The following is a 20,801-nucleotide window of genomic DNA, read 5'->3' as shown; positions in this document are numbered from 1 at the left end:
GCCCTGTAGCGGCGGTTCACTCTGACCGCAATCCACGGGTGGCGTAGTCGGACATTTAAACATCAAAACCACATAAATAGTTCCGCCACTGGTTTGACCGCCCTGAGCCACGGAACCAGATCGCCGCCACGAAGACTACAACCACCAGCATCCACCAAAAAGGGTCCGGCTCCGGGTGTCCCAAGGCCCAGGGGGTGCGTCAGAACATTTTCATCACCTTTCACAATCACCAATGGGACAAGGCAGGGATGTCCTCTGTCCCCTATCTTATACATCCTAGTGACGGAGCACCTGCTCTCATCAATTCGCCATAACCCCAATATTAGGTGGATTGAGGTGGGAGGCACCGAGTACAAGTGCTCTCTATTTGCTGATGATGTCCTAGTATATATCACTCAATCACATATATCCATCCCTGCTGTTATGGCTGAAATAGACCACTTTGTTACATGGTAAAATTTTAAAATCAATGCAGCGAAGTCTGAGGCCCTCGATGTCTCCCTCCCTAAATCCATATAGGATTCCATCCAGTCCAACTTTCCCTTTGCCTGGCCCTCACAGGGTATCAAATACATAGGAATTCCTATTCATAGAGACCTCTCCCATCTATGTTATCTTAATTTTGGGCCCTTTATTGAACAATTCCATACAGACCACGGTTGGCAAGTTAGAACTGTAAGATTCACTACGTGAACCACTGGTGTTTTGTGGAAAAGCACATGTACACCGCGTTCCAAATTATTATGCAAAAAGTGTTTAGGAGTGATAAGGGAAGAATTTGTTTGTTTGTCAGTTAAACTCATTGATGGTGATGTGTGTCAGGGCTCTTTATATCACTGTAAGCAATTGCAGACACCTGTGCTAATTAGTTTGGCAGGTGTGTCCAATGAAAGGCAAGACTACTTAAGAAGGCTCTCTCACATTATTAAGCAGCCTACATTTTCTGCCAAAATGGGAAAGAAAAAGGATGTGTCGGCTGCTGAGAAGCAACAAATTGTGGAGTGTTTAGGTCAAGGCATGACTACAATCAACATTGTGCGATGATCAGGATGAAGTGTCTTGGCAATCAAGAAGTATGTAGCTGATTCACAGTACACACGTGTGCGTGCTGATAAGGGCAAATTGAGGACTCTTTCCTACAGGCAATTACGTCAGGTTGAAAGAGCAGCGGCAAAAAAGCCTTGTCATAGCAGCAGACAAGTTTTTGAAGCTGCTTGTGCCTCCAACGTCCCCCGAACAACAAGATGCAGGGTCCTTCAGAGGTTTGCAGCTGTGCATATGCCATCCTGTCGACCTCCTCTATCCACTTCACACAAGCAGAAACGGCTCCAGTGGGCCAAACATTACATGAAGACTGATTTCAAAACTGTTTTGTTCACGGATGAGTGCCGTGCAGCGCTCGATGGTCCAGATGAATGGAGTGGAGGATGGCTGGTTGATGGACACCCCACGCAAACACGGCTACAGCGCCAACAAGGATGAGGTGGAGTAATGTTTTGGGCTGGAATCATGGGGAGAGAGATTGTCGGCCCCTTTAGGATCCCTGAAGGCGCTAAAGATGAACTCCATAATGTATGTGGATTTTCTCAAACAGCACTTCCTGCCATGGTTCAAGAAGAAGAACCGTGTATTTCACAGCAAGATCATTTTTCTGCATGATAATGCACCATCTCATGCTGCACATAAAACATCTGCATCTCTGGCTGATATGGGCATAAAAGGGGACAAACTTATGGTGTGACCCCCATGCTCCCCTGACCTCTACCCCATTCAGAACCTTTGGAGCATCATTAAAAGGAGTGTCTATGATGGCGGGAGGCAGTTCACATCTAAGCAACAGCTCTGGGAGGGTATTCTGTCCTCATGCAAAACAATTGAAGCAGAAACCATCCAAAACCTGACAAATTCAATGGACGAGAGAGTTCAGAAGCTCCTTTCGAACAAGGGGTCCTATGTGAAAATGTAACATCACCTAGAATAAAGTTTTGAGTTGAAAACTGTTTGATTTCAGTTTCTAACAACCTGCTAATGCTTATAATTTCAAAAATGACCATTTTTTTGGTCTTTATTAAAATGAAAAGGTTGATCGAAAAGTTTGGGGGATCTAAGAGTGTGGCAACCCAGTAGTCATGATTACTTCGAATTCTGACAATATGAGGGTCATGCTGCAGGTAGTGCAGCAAGAAGGCACTTATGTGTCTTGCGCATCTCGGAGCCCCAAAATTATTTTCCGGGCTAGATGCAGCTAAAAATTATTTTTAATTTTAAATCTGGTGAAGCTTATTATAGATGGCCTAATAGGATCAGTGCTGCACACTGCTACAAAGCCCAAATTATTTTCCAGTCAAGATACAGATAAACATGATTAGTAATTTGAAAGCTTAAAACGGTTGGTAGGGTGATTTTAACCAATCATCAAGCTTTTACTCTCCCCAGGATGACACAGGGGTAGAAAAGTCGTTTCGGATCCATGATTTGTTCATCTTTATGAACGTGAGTCTGTCTACATTATCAGTGGAGAGCCGCGTGCGCTTATCTGTCAGCACACCACCAGCAGCGCTGAACACACGTTCAGACAGAATGCTGGCTGCGGGGCATGACAAGATCTCCAAGGCGTAAGTGGCTAGCTCCGGCCATTTATCCAGATTGGAAGCCCAAAAAGAGCAAGGGTCCAGTGACACAGTCGTGGCTTCAATGTTTACTTGGAGATACTCCTGTACCATCGTCTCTAGGCGTTGACTATGTGTCAGACTTCTTGTCTCCTGTGGCCTTGCAAAGGATGGGCTAAAAAAGTGGTGAAATGATTCCGCAAAATTGATGTTACCAGCAGATACTGTGGTTCTGTTACGGTTTGAGTGCTGAACACTTGACGGTCCCACGGTTGGCAAGTTGGAACTGTGAGATTCACTACGTGCACCACTGGTATTTTGTGGAAAAGCACATGTAAGATTCTGCAACAGTCTCTGCTGATACTCCTGCATGCGTGCATCCCTTTCTATGGCAGGAATAATTTCTGCAAATTTACTTTTGTACCGGGGATCTAACAGTGTGGCAACCCAGTAGTCAGGATTATTTCTAATTCTCACAATTCGAGGGTCATGTTGCAGGTAGTGCAGCAAGAAGGCACTCATGTGTGTTGCGCATCCATGAGCACCAAGTCCCTGTTGTGTTGGTGGCGAGGTAACAATCATGCTTCCTTCCTCTGTCCTCTCCCCCCAACCTCGCACAACAGAAATGTGATCAAGGTCTCCCTCATCTGATGAGTCTTCCATCAGTTCGTCCTCCACTTCTTCCTGGGCTCCTGCACCTTCCTCACTAGTTTGGCTGCTACCATGCGCCCTGGTAAAATCATCTCCCCCACCCTCACATGCCTGCCGCCCTGGTGCTGCCGACCGTCTGGACCTTGCAGATGTTAGCCCTTCCGCATACAACTCCTCCTCCTCTACTTCCTCCACCTCCTCTTGTGCCACCACCTGACTCCGAATTCTGTTTAACATGTGCTCCAGCATGTAAATCACCGGAATAGTCATGCTGATAATGGCATCGTCAGCACTAAACATCTTCGTCGCCATTTCAAAACTGTGCAGAAGGGTGCATAGGTCCCTGATCTGAGACCACTCCTCCAGCGTGATTTGCCCCACCTCTGAATCTCGTTGGCCCAGGCTATACGTCAGAACGTATTGCACCAGGGCTTGTCGGTGCTGCCACAGTCGCTGCAACATGTGCAGAGTTGAATTCCACCGGGTAGGCACATCGCATTTTAGCCGGTGAAGTGGCAGGCCCAACGACTTCTGTAGAGATGTAAGTCGCTGAGCTGAGGGATGCGAACGGCGGAAGTGAGCACACAGCGACCGTGCCCTCTGCAGAAGGCCATCTAGTCTGGGATAGTGGGCTAAAAATTGCTGGACAACCAGGTTCAACACGTGAGCCATACAAGGCACGTGTGTGACATTGCCCCGGCGAAGGGCCGCACCCAGGTTTGCAGCATTGTCGCACACGGCCTTCCCTGGTTTCAGGTCCAGTGGAGACAACCATTCATGAAATTGGTTCTCCAGAGCTGACCACAACTCCTCAGCTGTGTGACTCACATTTCCCAGACATTTCAATGTAAAAACCGCCTGATGACGTTGAGCCCTACTGCCAGCATAGTAAGGAGGTGTGCAGGATCCCTTCTGGGCAGTTAGAAAGCTTGTGGCATGACCAGACAGGCTTTGGGTGCAGGTGGAAGACCGAGAGGAGGTTGAGGAGGCAGAAGCAGTGGAGGAAAAATGACATAAAGAGGATTGACGCACAACTCGTGGGGACGGCAAGACTTGGACAGCAGCCCCTTGTCCTGCTGTCACCATAGTTACCCAGTGCCCAGTCAGCGACATGTAACGCCCCTGTCCATGCCTACTCGTCCAAGTGTCTGTGGTGAAATGCACCCTGTCACACACAGAGTTTCTCAAAGAAGCGGTGATGTTGTGTGCGACATGCTGGTGGAGCGCAGGCACACCTTTCTTTGAGAAGTAGTGCCGACTGGGCATCTGGTACTGGGGCACTGCGACGGACATAAGGTCTCGAAAATCCTCTGTGTCCACCAGGCGGAAAGGCAGCATTTCTGTAGCCAAGAGCTTGCAGATGGTGAAATTCAACCTCTTAGCTTTCTCATGGCTAGGAGGAAATGGTCTTTTACTTGTCCACATCTGAGGGACCGAGGGCTGGCTATTGTGCTTAGACGGGGTTGATAAGGGTGTCCCCGGCAAACTGCCGGTCTGTGAGGAAGATGCAGGCGGACATGTTAGGTTGCCTTGATCCAAAGGTGGTGCTATCGATGTCGGACAGCGCTCAAGACCAGCTGGTGTTACCACCTCCAAAGAAAATGATGACCTGCCAATCACGCTGGCTGTTGCGGGTAAAGAGGTGGCAGGTCTGCGCCCCAAAACAGGTGTGACTGCTGTCCCCCCAGTCACAGAGGATGAAGAGGCCGCGGATGCACAAGATATGGCAGACGGTGGTTGGCCCGGCCGGCTAGACCGCATTGTAGCACACTGAGCTTCCCACTGCAACTTATGCTTCATGTCCATGTGCCGGTTCATGCATGAAGTACTCAAACTATGTATTTTTTGGCCTCTACTTAGCTTTTGCTGACAAATGTTACAGATAACACGAGTTGGGTCATCTTTATCGATCTGAAAAAATGCCCAGGCTATGCAAGGCTTAGCACCCATGCGACCTGAAGAGCCACCACGACTTGTGGTGAGAGGCAGAGTTGTGTTTGAGGATGCAGTTGTTGACGTGCTTCCAGTACTACGTCTCTGTCCAGGAAGGCGCAACCTGACCTCGTCGTCACTAGCATCTTCCTCCACCTCCTCTGCTGACCTCATCTCTTGGCTGACTGTGGGTTGACAGTAAGTGGGATCTCCGACCTCATCATCATCACCCTGTGCGTTATCACACCCGTCGTCCTCAGAGCCAACCTGTTCCTGCCCTGACAAAAAACTAAAGTTGTCGCTCCAATCAGGTATTTGAGTCTTATCATCGTCTTCCTCATTGTCTCCACCAACAGGAGTTACAGTTTGGGAATGAGGGTCTACATTATGGTCAGAACCTTCTGCGTCTGGTCCTGGATCCGACTCATAAAGATTCTGGGCATCAGTGCAGATCATTTCCTCGTCTGGATTCACAGAAGCGCTGGAGTCGACCTCTGATTCCCAGGCTATAGTATGAGTAAACAGCTCTGCAGACTCAACCATCTGTTCTACCTCATACTCAGACGGGCAGCTGGAGATTTGGGAGCTGTGAGGAAGCAAGTGCGATTTGGGTGACACCTTTGAGGACTGGAGTATTTGTGATGTTGAAGTTGATGTGGAGGAGAGCCCACTTAAAGGAGCACTTGATATCCGTTGAAGCACCTGCTGTTTTTGTGCCTCATCTGGAATTTGTAGCGATTGGCGTGGCCGTAAGAAAGGGATCTTATCACATTGTCCGCTAAAAGAAGTAGACATTTTAGTTTGGCTGGAAGATGGTCTTTCTTCTGCACCTACCCCATGGACACAACCTTTTTTCCCCTTCCCAACACGCCTATTCCCCTTTCCACCAGCAGCAGGCCTTTTTCCACTCATTTTGGTGGTTAACTAATTCACAACTCTGGAGTTGTTTGCACAAAAAAACAATGGATGGTAACCGAGCAGAGCTGAGTGGCCAAACTGTGGTATTAGGCCAAAACTATTGGCTGGGTTAGATGCAGAAAAAAATTATTTTTAATTTGCAACCTGATGGAGGTCAGTATAGATGGACTAATAGACCAAGTCCCACACACCGCTAGAAGCCCAAATATTTTTTCAGAGCTAGATGCAGAAATTTTTTTTATTCAATTTGCAACCTGATGGAGGTCAGTATAGATGGACTAATAGACCAAGTCCCACACACTGCTAGAAGCCCAAATATTTTTTCAGAGCTAGATGCAGAAAAAAATTATTTTTAATTTGCAACCTGATGGAGGTCAGTATAGATGGACTAATAGACCAAGTCCCACACACCGCTAGAAGCCCAAATATTTTTTCAGAGCTAGATGCAGAAAAAAATTATTTTTAATTTGCAACCTGATGGAGGTCAGTATAGATGGACTAATAGACCAAGTCCCACACACTGCTAGAAGCCCAAATATTTTTTCAGAGCTAGATGCAGAAATTTTTTTTATTCAATTTGCAACCTGATGGAGGTCAGTATAGATGGACTAATAGACCAAGTCCCACACACTGCTAGAAGCCCAAATATTTTTTCAGAGCTAGATGCAGAAAAAAATTATATTCAGTTTGCAACCTGATGGAGGTCAGTATAGATGGACTAATAGAATGATGCTATGCCCAAAAGATTTTACTTCACTAGGTGCAGTAAAAAAATTGGTATTCTATACACAGGTGGTATATCTTGCAACACAGATAGGCTACTCCACTGACTAACACACTCTGCAATAGGCCAAAAAGGATTAGCTTTGCTAGATTCAGCCAAATGCTGTGAAAAAAACTTGCACAGCACTGGCACAGACCTGCCTGGCAAAAACTGATAGGAACTGATGTAACCTAGTCCTGAAAAGGACTCCAATTACAATTAGTCTTTACTCCCACAATCTATCTATTTAAGAGCACAGACCTGCCTGATAAAAGTCGTAGGAAATGCTGTAACCTAGTCCTTAAAAGGACTGCAATCACATCTATTCCCTACTCCCAAGCTATCTGTATATTTGTGCGAAAATTGGCTTGAAATTAACAAGGTATAGCGCACACAGCAACAGCGGTGCCGTCTAACACGCAGCTGCAGCAGTGAGAAAATGGTGGCGACGGGGAAAATGGCTTGGTCTTATAGGGCAAGGACATGTGACATACACTGCCAATCACACATGCCCTTGCTTGTGTGAAAAAAAGCACTTCGCTCCGTGTGTGCGCTGCTGATAGGCTGACAGATTGCACCTCCCCACTGCAAATGCGGGAAAGAGAAAAAAAAATGGAGATCTTCATTGTTCCTGCAGAGATCCATCCCCTGCCCCTCCCCCCGCCCGGCTGTACACTCAAACTGCGTATTAACATTAATTTTCATCATTACTGAGAAAAAATCCAGTTATGATTTTGGTGCACGAACAGTTATCGAACATAACCTCGAACAGCCGAATTTTTCTCAAATTGTTCGTGTTCGCCAACCGGCTCGAACACCGCCCAAAACAGCTCGAATTTGAGATTGGCGAACAGTTCGAGTAGAACAACGCTCATCTCTACTTTTAAGGAAGCCAGCAAAAAAATTGAAGAGAAGGGAAAGCACAAAAGGACCTGGTCTTGCTGAACACTGGAAAGGGCATCCGGCAGCCAGCCTTCAAAGTAGAAAAGCAGCAAGTGAGAGGCTTGTCTCTGCCTACAGCCACACCACCCTGAACAAGCTCGATCTTGTCTGATTTTGGAAGCTAAGCAGGGCTGTGCCTGGTTAATACTTGGATGGGAGACCGCCTGGGAATACCAGGTGCTGTAGGCTTTTGCTTTTTCTTTCCTTCCACCAGCAGGGGGCACTCTCTTCTATGCCTTTTTTCCATTCCCTTTCACAAGTGCACACATTCATTCTCTTTTCTTTTTTTCATTTGCTTTCTCTCTTGCGCTATTTCATCTCTGCAAAATACCAGCATCCTTCTGATCACCGTGGGCCTCCAGCATTGTTGCTTCTTTACTTTTAATACTAGGCTCCTTTTCACCAGGACCAGCGTCTCCCGCGTGGCTGGAGGCAACCACCGGTAACCCCAAGCAGAAGACCTTTGCAGGCAACATGACCCTCCCCCCTGAAGAGCAGCTCAAAGTCACTGGCAACCATCTCACCCTCTTCCTTCATTCACCCCTGGACGTCTCGCTCCGTCCCCAAGTTACGGGTCCAGCTTGCTCTTTCTGTCACATTACCGCGATGAAGGGTTTAGCCTGCAGGAGACCCTGCGCCGAGCCATTTTTGAAGACACCTGATGCGGCGGGTGAATCACTGCTAAACAAACCACACCTGTAGGGATGGCACAGCCTTTGCATGGATCCTTCAGAGCCCGCCCCGTCACGGCCAGATTGCTCGCCACCAAGCGATCCTGAGAAAGGCTGGCCGGGCGATGGATCGAGCAGCGTCTACTGGCCATACCACCTTGGATACGCCCGATCTTGTCTGATCTCGGAAGCAAAGCAGGGCTGGGCTCAAACAGTACTTGGATGGGAGACCTCCTGGGAACACCGGGTGCTGTAGACCATTTTGATGACGTTTTGCCCTACTGCCCAGCTCGGCTAGCATGGAACGGCGCCTTGCCGGACACCGACCTTTAGTAACTTAGATGATGGAAGCCCCAAGGCCTCTGAGCCAGTTGGCAGCTAAGTACGCTACCCCGCCGCCTTCACGCAGGCCTGACACCGAGCTCCTTGCCACGGCTAGGAGTGCTTATTGACTCCGCAGCTCGCCATGAGGAAATGATGGCGTTAAAAGCACCCGGGGCCGTGAAGGGGCCAGGCTTTCAGCAGGTGCCCAGGGAAGGTTTTGGATACCGGCCGCCTAGCGAGGGCCAGCAGAAGTAACATGTTTCTCTGCAAAGAAGCTTGTGTAACCAAGCCAGACGGCTGACAAAGAGCTAACCTCAGTGCAAGGAAGGCAAGGAAGGTGCGGAAGGAATTGGGGAGGGGGGGGGGTGATTCCTGCTAGGGCCCTGAAATCATAAAACAGGCAGGAGAGTCTGACGCATGGTGACGGAGAGGTTGTAGAGGCAGATAGGGGGTGTTGTCACGTGCGAGCACGTGTGCATGCTGGCTTGTGTGTGAGAGTGCGCTTCCTAGGTGTGGCGCGCTGCAGACAGTCAAAGGGATTGTTCCCTTTCATTAAAAGTTAATCCCCGGCTGCAGGCTATTAGAAAGCAAGTAACCGTGCTCTATTCACCCTACCCGGGTCTACCGGTGAGTCTCGCCTCTGCTCCCGGCCTGTGGCATTGGCCGTGAAGCTGACGTTCCGTCGACAGCGCTGCAGCCGATCAGTGAGCTCAGCGGCTCTGAGTGGGGCCTTCTGTCTACAAGACCTTTTAAGGAAGCCAGCAAAAAAATTGAAGAGAAGGGAAAGCACAAAAGGACCTGGTCTTGCTGAGCACTGGAAAGGGCAGCCGGCAGCCAGACGTCAAAGTAGAAAAGCAGCAAGTGAGAGGCTTGTCTCTGCCTACGGCCACACCACCCTGAAAACGCCTGATCTTGTCTGATCTCAGAAGCTAAGCAGAGTTTGGCCTGGTTAGTACTTGGATGGGAGACTGCCTGGGAATACCAGGTGCTATAGGCTTTTGCTTTTTCCTTCCTTCCACCAGCAGGGGGCACTATCTTCTATGCCTTTTTTCCATTCCCTTTCACAAGTGCACACATTCATTCTCTTTTCTTTTTTTCATTTGCTTTCTCTCTTGCGCTATTTCATCTCTGCAAAATACCAGCATCCTTCTGATCACCGTGGGCCTCCAGCATTGTTGCTTCTTTACTTTTAATACTAGGCTCCTTTTCACCAGGACCGGCGTCTCCCGCGTGGCTGGAGGCAACCACCGGTAACCCCAAGCAGAAGACCTTTGCAGGCAACACGACCCTCCCCCCTGAAGAGCAGCTCAAAGTCACTGGCAACCATCTCACCTTCTTCCTTCATTCACCCCTGGACGTCTCGCTCCGCCCCCAAGTTACGGGTCCAGCTTGCTCTTTCTGTCACATTACCGCGATGAAGGGTTTAGCCTGCAGGAGACCCTGCGCCGAGCCATTTTTGAAGACACCTGATGCGGCGGGTGAATCACTGCTAAACAAACCACACCTTTAGGGACGGCACAGCCTTTGCATGGACCCTTCGGAGCCCGCCCCGTCACGGCCAGATTGCTCGCCACCAAGCGATCCTGAGAAAGGCTGGCCGGGCGATGGTTCGAGCAGCGTCTACTGGCCATACCAGCTTGGATACGCCCGATCTCATCTGATCTCGGAAGCAAAGCAGGGCTGGGCTCAGACAGCACTTGGATGGGAGACCTCCTGGGAACACCGGGTGCTGTAGACCATTTTGATGACGTTTTGCCCTACTGCCCAGCTCGGCTAGCATGGAACGGCGCCTTGCCGGACACTGACCTTAAGTAACTTAGATGATGGAAGCCCCAAGGCCTCTGAGCCAGTTGGCAGCTAAGTACGCTACCCCTCCGCCTTCACGCAGGCCTGACACCGAGCTTCTTGCCACGGCTAGGAGTGCTTATTGACTCCGCAGCTCGCCATGTGGAAATGATGGTGTTAAAACCACCCGGGGCCGTGAAGGGGCCAGGCTTTCAGCAGGTGCCCAGGGAAGGTTTTGGATGCCGGCGGCCTAGCGAGGGCCAGCAGAAGTAACATGTTTCTCTGCAAAGAAGCTTGTGTAACCAAGCCAGTCGGCTGACAAAGAGATAACCTCAGTGCAAGGAAGGTTATCCTTATCCTCTCTTGCTGACAACTTTATCTTCCAAAAGGTAGGGAAGAAAACAAGGGGATCTGCTACTTTGGATCTAATCCTTATAAACAGGGAGGAAATGGTTAAGGAGGTAAAGGTGGCTGGGACCCTAGGAGGCAGCGATCATGCTATTATAGAATTTTGGATAACTAGAGGTGGAAGACATGTGAAAACTCAAACTTCAAGGTTAGATTTTAGAAAGGCAGATTTTAAGAGACTCAGAAAGAGAATAGGAAGGATCCAATGGCTGGATGTCCTTAAGGACAAAGATGTCCAGGAAGGATGGGAAATTTTTAAAAATGAGATTCTCAAAGCACAATCGTTAACAATCCCGAAAAGTAGGAAGAATGGGAAGCATTTAAGGAAACCAGGATGGATGAACACAGAACTTAAACACATGCTAAAAAGAAAGAAAGAAATGTTTATTAAATGGAAAGAGGGAGGCATATCTAAAGAAGATTATAATGCAGTCTGCAGATCCTGCAGGGCACGTATCAGGTTAGCTAAAGCTGACAATGAATTAAGGCTTGCAAGAGATGTCAAAAGCAATAAAAAAGGATTTTGGGGGTATGTCAAAAGTAAAAGAAAAGTCAAAGATGCTATAGGATTTTTACAGGATGAAAATGGAGAAATGGTAAGAGAGGATGTTGAGAAGGCCGAACTTTTTAATTCCTATTTTGCATCTGTTTTCTCTCAGAAAGAAAATGTAACATCAACTGATCTTCACTGTCCTTTTAAAGGAATAGAGGAATCCAAGTTATCTGTAAACAGAAAGATTGTGAGGGAATATTTAGCTAACATAATGAGTTCAAGTCTCCAGGTCCAGATGAATTACACCCCAGAGTACTGAAGGAGATCGTAGAAGAAATTTTAGAACCACTCTCCATAATCTTTGAAAATTCTTGGAGAACAGGAGAAGTCCCAGAAGACTGGAGAAGAGCAAATGTTGTTCCTATCTTCAAAAAGGGGAAGAAGGTGCACCCAGGGAACTATAGGCCGGTGAGTCTGACTTCTATACCAGGAAAGATCTTTGAACAAATTATTAAACAACATGTATGTAAGTACATGGATAAGAATGAAGTGATTAACCAGATTCAGCATGGGTTTGTAACTAACAAGTCATGTCAGACTAACTTAATTTCCTTCGATGACAGAATCACTGACTGGGTGGATCAGGGAAATGCTGTAGATATAGTATATCTTGACTTCAGCAAAGCATTTGACAAAGTATCTCACACCATCCTTATTGAAAAAATGACCAAGTATGCAATGGACCAGGCAACTGTTAGGTGGATTCATAACTGGCTTAGTGATCGGACTCAAAGGGTGGTTGTAAATGGCTTCACATCCAGCTGGATGAATGTCTCAAGTGGGGTACCACAGGGCTCCGTCCTGGGACCTGTATTGTTCAACATCTTTATCAATGATTTAGATGAAGGAATTGAGGGTAAACTGATTAAATTTGCTGATGACACAAAGCTAGGAGGGATAGCTAATACTAGAGAAGAGAGAGAGAGGATTCAAAAAGACCTAAATAAACTGGAGCAGTGGGCAGCAACCAACAGAATGGTTTTTAACATGGAAAAATGCAAAGTACTACATCTGGGCAATAAAAATGAAAAAAGCATATACAGAATGGGAGGAATAGAGCTAAGCAACAGTACATGTGAAAAAGACTTAGGTATACTAATAGATCATAGACTGAACATGAGTCAACAGTGTGATGCAGCAGCAAAAAAGGCAAATACAATTCTGGGATGTATTAACAGAAGCATACAGTCTAGATCACGTGAAGTCATTATCGGTCTTTACTCCTCTTTGGTCAGACCTCATCTGGAATACTGTGTACAGTTTTGGGCACCACATTTTAAAAAAGACATAGACAAACTGGAGCAAGTTCAGAGAAGAGCGACCAGAATGGTGACTGGTCTGCAAACCATGTCCTATGAGGAACGGTTGCAGGATTTGGGAATGTTTAGCTTGCAAAAAAGAAGACTGAGAGGAGACTTAATAGCTGTCTACAAATATGTCAAGGGCTGTCACATTGTAGAAGGATGATCTTTATTTTCATTTGCACAAGGAAAGACTAGAAGCAATTGGATGAAACTAAATGGGAGGAGACACAGATTACATATTAGAAAAAACTTTTTGACAGTTAGGGTGATTAATGAGTGGAACAGGCTGCCACGAGAGGTGGTGAGTTCCCCTTCAATGGACGTCTTCAAACAGAGGCTGGACAGACATCTGTCTGAGATGATCTAGTGAATCCTGCTTTGAGCAGGGGGTTGGACCAGATGACCCAGGAGGTCCCTTCCAACTCTACCATTCTATGATTCTATGATTCTATGATTCTATGAAGGCAAGGAAGGAATTGGGGAGGGGGGGGTGATTCCTGCTAGGGCCCTGAAATCATAAAACAGGCAGGAGAGTCTGACGCATGGTGACGGAGAGTTTGTAGGGGCAGATAGGGGGTGTTGTCACGTGCGAGCACGTGTGCATGCTGGCTTGTGTGTGAGAGTGCGCTTCCTAGGTGTGGCGCGCTGCAGACAGTCAAAGGGATTGTTCCCTTTCATTAAAAGTTAATCCCCGGCTTCAGGCGATTAGAAAGCAACTAACCACGCTCTACTCACCCTACCCGGGTCTACTGGTGAGTCTCGCCTCTGCTTCCGGCCTGTGGCATTGGCCGTGAAGCTGACGTTCCGTCGACAGCGCTGTAGCCGATCAGTGAGCTCAGCGGCTCTGAGTGGGGCGTTGTGTCTTCAAGACCTTTTAAGGAAGCCAGCAAAAAAATTGAAGAGAAGGGAAAGCACAAAAGGACCTGGTCTTGCTGAACACTGGAAAGGGCATCCGGCAGCCAGACTAAAAAGTAGAAAAGCAGCAAGTGAGAGGCTTGTCTCTGCCTACGGCCACACCGCCCTGAACACGCCTGATCTCATCTGATCTTGGAAGCTAAGCAGGGTTGGGCCTGGTTAGTACTTGGATGGGAGACTGCCTGGGAATTCCAGGTGCTGTAGGCTTTTGCTTTTTCTTTCCTTCCACCAGCAGGGGGTACTCTCTTCTATGCCTTTTTTCCATTCCCTTTCACAAGTGCACACATTCATTCTCTTTTCTTTTTTTCATTTGCTTTCTCTCTTGCGCTATTTCATCTCTGCAAAATACCAGCATCCTTCTGATCACCGTGGGCCTCCAGCATTGTTGCTTCTTTACTTTTAATGCTAGGCTCCTTTTCACCAGGACCAGCGTCTCCCGCGTGGCTGGAGGCAACCACCGGTAACCCCAAGCAGAAGACCTTTGCAGGCAACACGACCCTCCCCCCTGAAGAGCAGCTCAAAGTCACTGGCAACCATCTCACCCTCTTCCTTCATTCACCCCTGGATGTCTCGCTCCGCCCCCAAGTTACGGGTCCAGCTTGCTCTTTCTGTCACATTACCGCGATGAAGGGTTTAGCCTGCAGGAGACCCTGCGCCGAGCCATTTTTGAAGACACCTGATGCGGCGGGTGAATCACTGCTAAACAAACCACACCTGTAGGGACCGCACAGCCTTTGCATGGACCCTTCGGAGCCCGCCCCGTCACGGCCAGATTGCTCGCCACCAAGCGATCCTGAGAAAGGCTGGCCGGGCGATGGATCAAGCAGCGTCTACTGGCCATACCACCTTGGATACGCCTGATCTTGTTTGATCTTGGAAGCAAAGCAGGGCTGGGCTCAGACAGTACTTGGATGGGAGACCTCCTGGGAACACCAGGTGCTGTAGACCATTTTGATGACGTTTTACCCTACTGCCCAGCTCGGCTAGCATGGACCGGCGCCTTGCCGGACACCGACCTTAAGTAACTAAGATGATGGAAGCCCCAAGGCCTCTGAGCCAGTTGGCAGCTAAGTACGCTACCCCGCCGCTTTCACGCAGGCCTGACACCGAGCTGCTTGCCACGGCTAGGAGTGCTTATTGACTCCGCAGCTCGCCGCGTGGAAATGATGGCGTTAAAAGCACCCGGGGCCGTGAAGGGGCCAGGCTTTCAGCAGGTGCCCAGGTAAGGTTTTGGATGCCGGCCGCCTAGCGAGGGCCAGCAGAAGTAACATGTTTCTCTGCAAAGAAGCTTGTGTAACTAAGCCAGATGGCTGACAAAGAGCTAATCTCAGTGCAAGGAAGGCAAGGAAGGTGCGGAAGGAATTGGGGAGGGGGGGGTGATTCCTGCTAGGGCCCTGAAATCATAAAACAGGCAGGAGAGTCTGACGCATGGTGACGGAGAGGTTTTAGAGGCAGATAGGGGGTGTTGTCACGTGCGAGCACGTGTGCATGCTGGCTTGTGTGTGAGAGTGCGCTTCCTAGGTGTGGCGCGCTGCAGACAATCAAAGGGATTGTTCCCTTTCATTAAAAGTTAATCCCCGGCTGCAGGCTATTAGAAAGCAAGTAACCGCGCTCTACTCACCCTACCCGGGTCTACCGGTGAGTCTCGCCTCTGCTCCCGGCCTGTGGCATTGGCCGTGAAGCTGACGTTCCGTCGACAGCGCTGCAGCCGATCAGTGAGCTCAGCGGCTCTGAGTGGGGCCTTCTGTCTACAAGACCTTTTAAGGAAGCCAGCAAAAAAATTGAAGAGAAGGGAAAGCACAAAAGGACCTGGTCTTGCTGAGCACTGGAAAGGGCAGCCGGCAGCCGGCAGCCAGACTAAAAAGTAGAAAAGCAGCAAGTGAGAGGCTTGTCTCTGTTTACGGCCACACCATCCTGAACACGCCTGATCTCGGAAGCTAAGCAGGGTCGGGCCTGGTTAGTACTTGGATAGGAGACCGCCTGGGAATACCAGGTGCTGTAGGCTTTTGCTTTTTCCTTCTTTCCACCAGCAGGGGGCACTCTCTTCTATGCCTTTTATCCATTCCCTTTCACAAGTGCACACATTCATTCTCTTTTCTTTTTTTCATTTGCTTTCTCTCTTGCGCTATTTCATCTCTGCAAAATACCAGCATCCTTCTGATCACCGTGGGCCTCCAGCATTGTTGCTTCTTTACTTTTAATACTAGGACCAGTGTCTCCCACGTGGCTGGAGGCAACCACCGGTAACCCCAAGCAGAAGACCTTTGCAAGCAACACGACCCTCCCCCCTGAAAAGCAGCTCAAAGTCACTGGCAACCATCTCACCCTCTTCCTTCATTCACCCCTGGACATCTCGCTCCGCCCCCAAGGTACGGGTCCAGCTTGCTCTTTCTGTCACATTACCGCGATGAAGGGTTTAGCCTGCAGGAGACCCTGCGCCGAGCCATTTTTGAAGACAACTGATGCGGCGGGTGAATCACTGCTAAACAAACCACACCTGTAGGGACGGCACAGCCTTTGCATGGACCCTTCGGAGCCCGCCCCGTCACGGCCAGATTGCTCGCCACCAAGCGATCCTGAGAAAGGCTGGCCGGGCGATGGGTTGAGCAGCGTCTACTTGCCATACCACCTTGGATACGCCTGATCTCGTCTGATCTCGGAAGCAAAGCAGGGCTAGGCTTGGACAGTACTTGGATGGGAGACCTCCTGGGAACACTGGGTGCTGTAGACCATTTTGATGACATTTTGCCCTACTGCCCAGCTCGGCTAGCATGGAACGGCGCCTTGCCGGACACCGACCTTAAGTAACTTAGATGATGGAAGCCCCAAGGCCTCTGAGCCAGTTGGCAGCTAAGTACGCTACCCCGCCGCCTTCACACAGGCCTGACACCGAGCTCCTTGCCACGGCTAGGAGTGCTTATTGACGCCGCAGCTCGCCGTGTGGAAATGATGGCGTTAAAAGCACCCGGGGCCGTGAAGGGGCCAGGCTTTCAGCAGGTGCCCAGGGAAGGTTTTGGATGCTGGCCGCCTAGCGAGGGCCAGCAGAAGTAACATGTTTCTCTGCAAAGAAGCTTGTGTAACCAAGCCAGACGGCTGACAAAGAGCTAACCTCACTGCATATATTACATAGACATAGTTTATAAGGCCGAAAAAAGACAAGCGTCCATCGAGTTCAGCCTATTTCTTGTGCACTGCAGGTATTCCGCAGCGTTGATCCAGGGGAAGGCAAAAAAGAACCCATGCGGTATAGGCCAATTTACATCATTGAGGAAAAATTCACTTCCCGACTCCAATCTGGCAGTCAGATTAAATCCCTGGATTAATTAACTATCACTAAGCATAAGATGTAATTTTATTGTTCTCAAGAAAGGCGTTCAGGCCTCTCTTGAACTCATTAAGTGAGTTGGACATCACCACTTCCTCTCCCAGAGAGTTCCAGAGTCTCACGGCTCTGACCGTAAAGAATCCCCTTCTATGCTGGTGCAGGAACCTCCTTTCCTCCAGGCGCATAGTGTGCCCCCTCGTCTTTGTCACCATCCTTGGTATAAACAGGTCATGGGAGAGATCTCTGTACTGCCCCCTGATGTATTTATACATGTTTATGAGGTCTCCCCTAAGCCTTCTCTTTTCCAACGTAAATAGGCCTAATTTTGACAACCTCTCTGGGTATTCTAGTCCCTCCATTCCCTTTATTACCTTAGTCGCCCTCCTTTGTACCCTCTCTAGCTCCAATATGTATTTCCTGAGCACCGGAGCCCAGAACTGTGCACAATATTCTAAGTGCGGCCTTACCAGCGCTTTATACAGAGGAAGAACAATGTTCTCATCATATGCCCCTATTCCTCTTCTGATGCATGCCATGACTCTATTTGCCTTCGCAGCTGCTGCCTGACACTGGGCACTCCAATTTAATTTGCTATTAACCAAGACGCCCAGGTCCTTCTCCATGTCAGATTTCCCCAACGGTTTCCCATTTAATATATTTGGGTGACTGCTGTTTTTCTTTCCCATGTGCATGACCTTACATTTATCGGCATTGAACCCCATTTGCCATTTTTTGGCCCAACTCCCCAATTTATCTAAATCCTCCTGTAGCTGTGCCCTATCCTCATCTGTATTAACTACTTTACAAAGTTTAGTATCATCTGCAAAAATTGCTATTTTACTATGCAACCCTTCCACTAGATCATTAATAAATATATTAAATAATATAGGGCCCAAGACAGACCCTTGAGGCACCCCGCTAGTAACCCTGACACACCCTGAGCTTACACCATTGATAACCACCCTCTGCTTTCTATCACTCAGCCAGCTATTTACCCACTTGCACACATTATCCCCCAGACCAAGCATTCTCATTTTATATACCAACCTTTTGTGTGGCACGGTATCAAACGCTTTGGAGAAGTCAAGGTATACAACATCCACTGACTCTCCCCGGTCCAGCTGTAAGCTCACCTCCTCGTAGAAGGCCATCAGGTTTGTTTGGCAGGAGCGATCCCTCATGAGTCCATGTTGATATGGAGTTAGACAGTTATTATCATTAAGATATTCTACAATAGCATCTCTAAGAAATCCTTCAAACAATTTACCCACAACAGACGTTAAGCTGACTGGTCTATAGTTCCCAGGGTCACTTTTAGACCCCTTTTTGAATATTGGTACAACATTTGCTTGGCGCCAGTCAAGTGGGACAGTCACTGTCCATAAAGAGTGCTTGAGTGCAAGGAAGGCAAGGAAGGAATTGGGGAGGGGGGGGTGATTCCTGCTAGGGCCCTGAAATCATAAAACAGGCAGGAGAGTCTGACGCATGGTGACGGAGAGGTTGTAGGGGCAGATAGGGGGTGTTGTCACGTGCGAGCACGTGTGTATGCTGGCTTGTGTGTGAGAGTGCGCTTCCTAGGTGTGGCGCGCTGCAGACAGTCAAAGAGTCAAAGGGATTGTTCCCTTTCATTAAAAGTTAAGTAACTTAGATGATGGAAGCCCCAAGGCCTCTGAGCCAGTTGGCAGCTAAGTACGCTACCCCTCCGCCTTCACGCAGGCCTGACACCGAGCTCCTTGCCACGGCTAGGAGTGCTTATTGACTCCGCAGCTCGCCGTGTGGAAATGATGGTGTTAAAAGCACCCGGGGCCGTGAAGGGGCCAGGCTTTCAGCAGGTGCCCAGGGAAGGTTTTGGATGCCGGCCGCCTAGCGAGGGCCAGCAGAAGTAACATGTTTCTCTGCAAAGAAGCTTGTGTAACCAAGCCAGACGGCTGACAAAGAGCTAATCTCAGTGCAAGGAAGGCAAGGAAGGTGCGGAAGGAATTGGGGAGGGGGGGGTGATTCCTGCTAGGGCCCTGAAATCATAAAACAGGCAGGAGAGTCTGACGCATGGTGACGGAGAGGTTTTAGAGGCAGATAGGGGGTGTTGTCACGTGCGAGCACGTGTGCATGCTGGCTTGTGTGTGAGAGTGCGCTTCCTAGGTGTGGCGCGCTACAGACAGTCAAAGGGATTGATCCCTTTCATTAAAAGTTAATCCCCGGCTGCAGGCTATTAGAAAGCAAGTAACCGCGCTCTACTCACCCTACCCGGGTCTACCGGTGAGTCTCGCCTCTGCTCCCGGCCTGTGGCATTGGCCGTGAAGCTGACGTTCCGTCGACAGCGCTGCAGCCGATCAGTGAGCTCAGCGGCTCTGAGTGGGGCCTTCTGTCTACAAGACCTTTTAAGGAAGCCAGCAAAAAAATTGAAGAGAAGGGAAAGCACAAAAGGACCTGGTCTTGCTGAGCACTGGAATGGGCAGCCGGCAGCCGGCAGCCAGACGTCAAAGTAGAAAAGCAGCAAGTGAGAGGCTTGTGTCTGCCTACAGCTACACCACCCTGAACACATCTGATCTTGGAAGCTAAGCAGGGTCGGGCCTGGTTAGTACTTGGATGGGAGACCACCTTGGAATACCAGGTGCTGTAGCTTTTTGTTTTTCCTTCCTTCCACCAGCAGGGGGCACTCTCTTCTATGCCTTTTTTCCATTCCCTTTCACAAGTGCACACATTCATTCTCTTTTCTTTTTTTCATTTGCTTTCTCTCTTGCGCTATTTCATCTCTGCAAAATACCAGCATCCTTCTGATCACCGTGGGCCTCCAGCATTGTTGCTTATTTACTTTTAATACTAGGCTCCTTTTCTCCAGGACCAGTGTCTCCCGGGTGGCTGGAGGCAACCACCGGTAACCCCAAGCAGAATACCTTTGCAGGCAACATGACCCTCCCCCCTGAAGAGCAGCTCAAAGTCACTGGCAACCATCTCACCCTCTTCCTTCATTAACCCCTGGACGTCTCGCTCCGCCCCCAAGTTACGGGTCCAGCTTGCTCTTTCTGTCACATTACCGCGATGAAGGGTTTAGCCTGCAGGAGACCCTGCGCCGAGACATTTTTGAAGACACCTGATGCGGCGGGTGAATCACTGCTAAACAAACCACACCTGTAGGGTCGGCACAGCCTATGCATGGACCCTTCGGAGCCCGCCCCGTCACGGCCAGATTGCTCGCAACCAAGCGATCCTGAGAAAGGCTGGCTGGGCGATGGATCGAGCAGCGTCTACTGGCCATACCACCTTGGATACGCCTGATCTCGTCTGATCTCGGAAGCAAAGCAGGGCTGGGCTCGAACAGTACTTGGATGGGATACCTCCTGGGAACACCGGGTGCTGTAGACCATTTTGATGACGTTTTGCCCTACTGCCCAGCTCGGCTAGCATGTAACGGCGCCTTGCCGGACACCGACCTTAAGTAACTTAGATGATGGAAGCCCCAAGGCCTCTGAGCCAGTTGGAAGCTAAGTACGCTACCCCGCCGCCTTCACGCAGGTCTGACACCGAGCTCCTTGCCACGGCTAGGAGTGCTTATTGACTCCGCAGCTCGCCGTGTTGAAATGATGGTGTTAATAGCACCCAGGGCCGTGAAGGGGCCAGGCTTTCAGCAGATGCCCAGGGAAAGTTTTGGATTCCGGCCGCCTAGCGAGGGCCAGCAGAAGTAACATGTTTCTCTGCAAAGA

At 49.2% G+C, this 20,801-nt stretch overlaps 1 non-coding gene and 9 pseudogenes across 1 annotated transcript; all 10 read left to right on the top strand.

The window, feature by feature from the left end:
• Positions 1 to 7,885: 7,885 nt before the first annotated feature.
• On the top strand, positions 7,886 to 8,004 carry LOC141269034 (5S ribosomal RNA; annotated as a pseudogene).
• A 621-nt stretch (positions 8,005 to 8,625) lies between these two features.
• On the top strand, positions 8,626 to 8,745 carry LOC141268102 (5S ribosomal RNA; annotated as a pseudogene).
• A 943-nt stretch (positions 8,746 to 9,688) lies between these two features.
• LOC141267512 (5S ribosomal RNA) lies at positions 9,689 to 9,807 on the top strand (annotated as a pseudogene).
• A 621-nt stretch (positions 9,808 to 10,428) lies between these two features.
• On the top strand, positions 10,429 to 10,548 carry LOC141268994 (5S ribosomal RNA; annotated as a pseudogene).
• Positions 10,549 to 13,863: 3,315 nt separating this feature from the next.
• Positions 13,864 to 13,982, top strand: LOC141270437 (5S ribosomal RNA). Its single transcript, XR_012321673.1, has one exon. It is a non-coding gene; the product is annotated as a 5S ribosomal RNA (ribosomal RNA).
• Positions 13,983 to 14,603: 621 nt separating this feature from the next.
• Positions 14,604 to 14,723, top strand: LOC141269030 (5S ribosomal RNA; annotated as a pseudogene).
• Positions 14,724 to 15,671: 948 nt separating this feature from the next.
• On the top strand, positions 15,672 to 15,780 carry LOC141269137 (5S ribosomal RNA; annotated as a pseudogene).
• Positions 15,781 to 16,386: 606 nt separating this feature from the next.
• On the top strand, positions 16,387 to 16,506 carry LOC141268734 (5S ribosomal RNA; annotated as a pseudogene).
• Positions 16,507 to 19,614: 3,108 nt separating this feature from the next.
• On the top strand, positions 19,615 to 19,723 carry LOC141270033 (5S ribosomal RNA; annotated as a pseudogene).
• A 620-nt stretch (positions 19,724 to 20,343) lies between these two features.
• LOC141267560 (5S ribosomal RNA) lies at positions 20,344 to 20,463 on the top strand (annotated as a pseudogene).
• Positions 20,464 to 20,801: the final 338 nt, after the last annotated feature.

Source organism: Phyllobates terribilis, unplaced genomic scaffold (assembly GCF_046119375.1).
Source record: "Phyllobates terribilis strain yellow unplaced genomic scaffold, ASM4611937v1 Scaffold_4__5_contigs__length_816908805, whole genome shotgun sequence".
Classification (NCBI taxonomy): domain Eukaryota; kingdom Metazoa; phylum Chordata; class Amphibia; order Anura; family Dendrobatidae; genus Phyllobates; species Phyllobates terribilis.
This window is presented reverse-complemented; position numbering and strand designations above follow the sequence as displayed.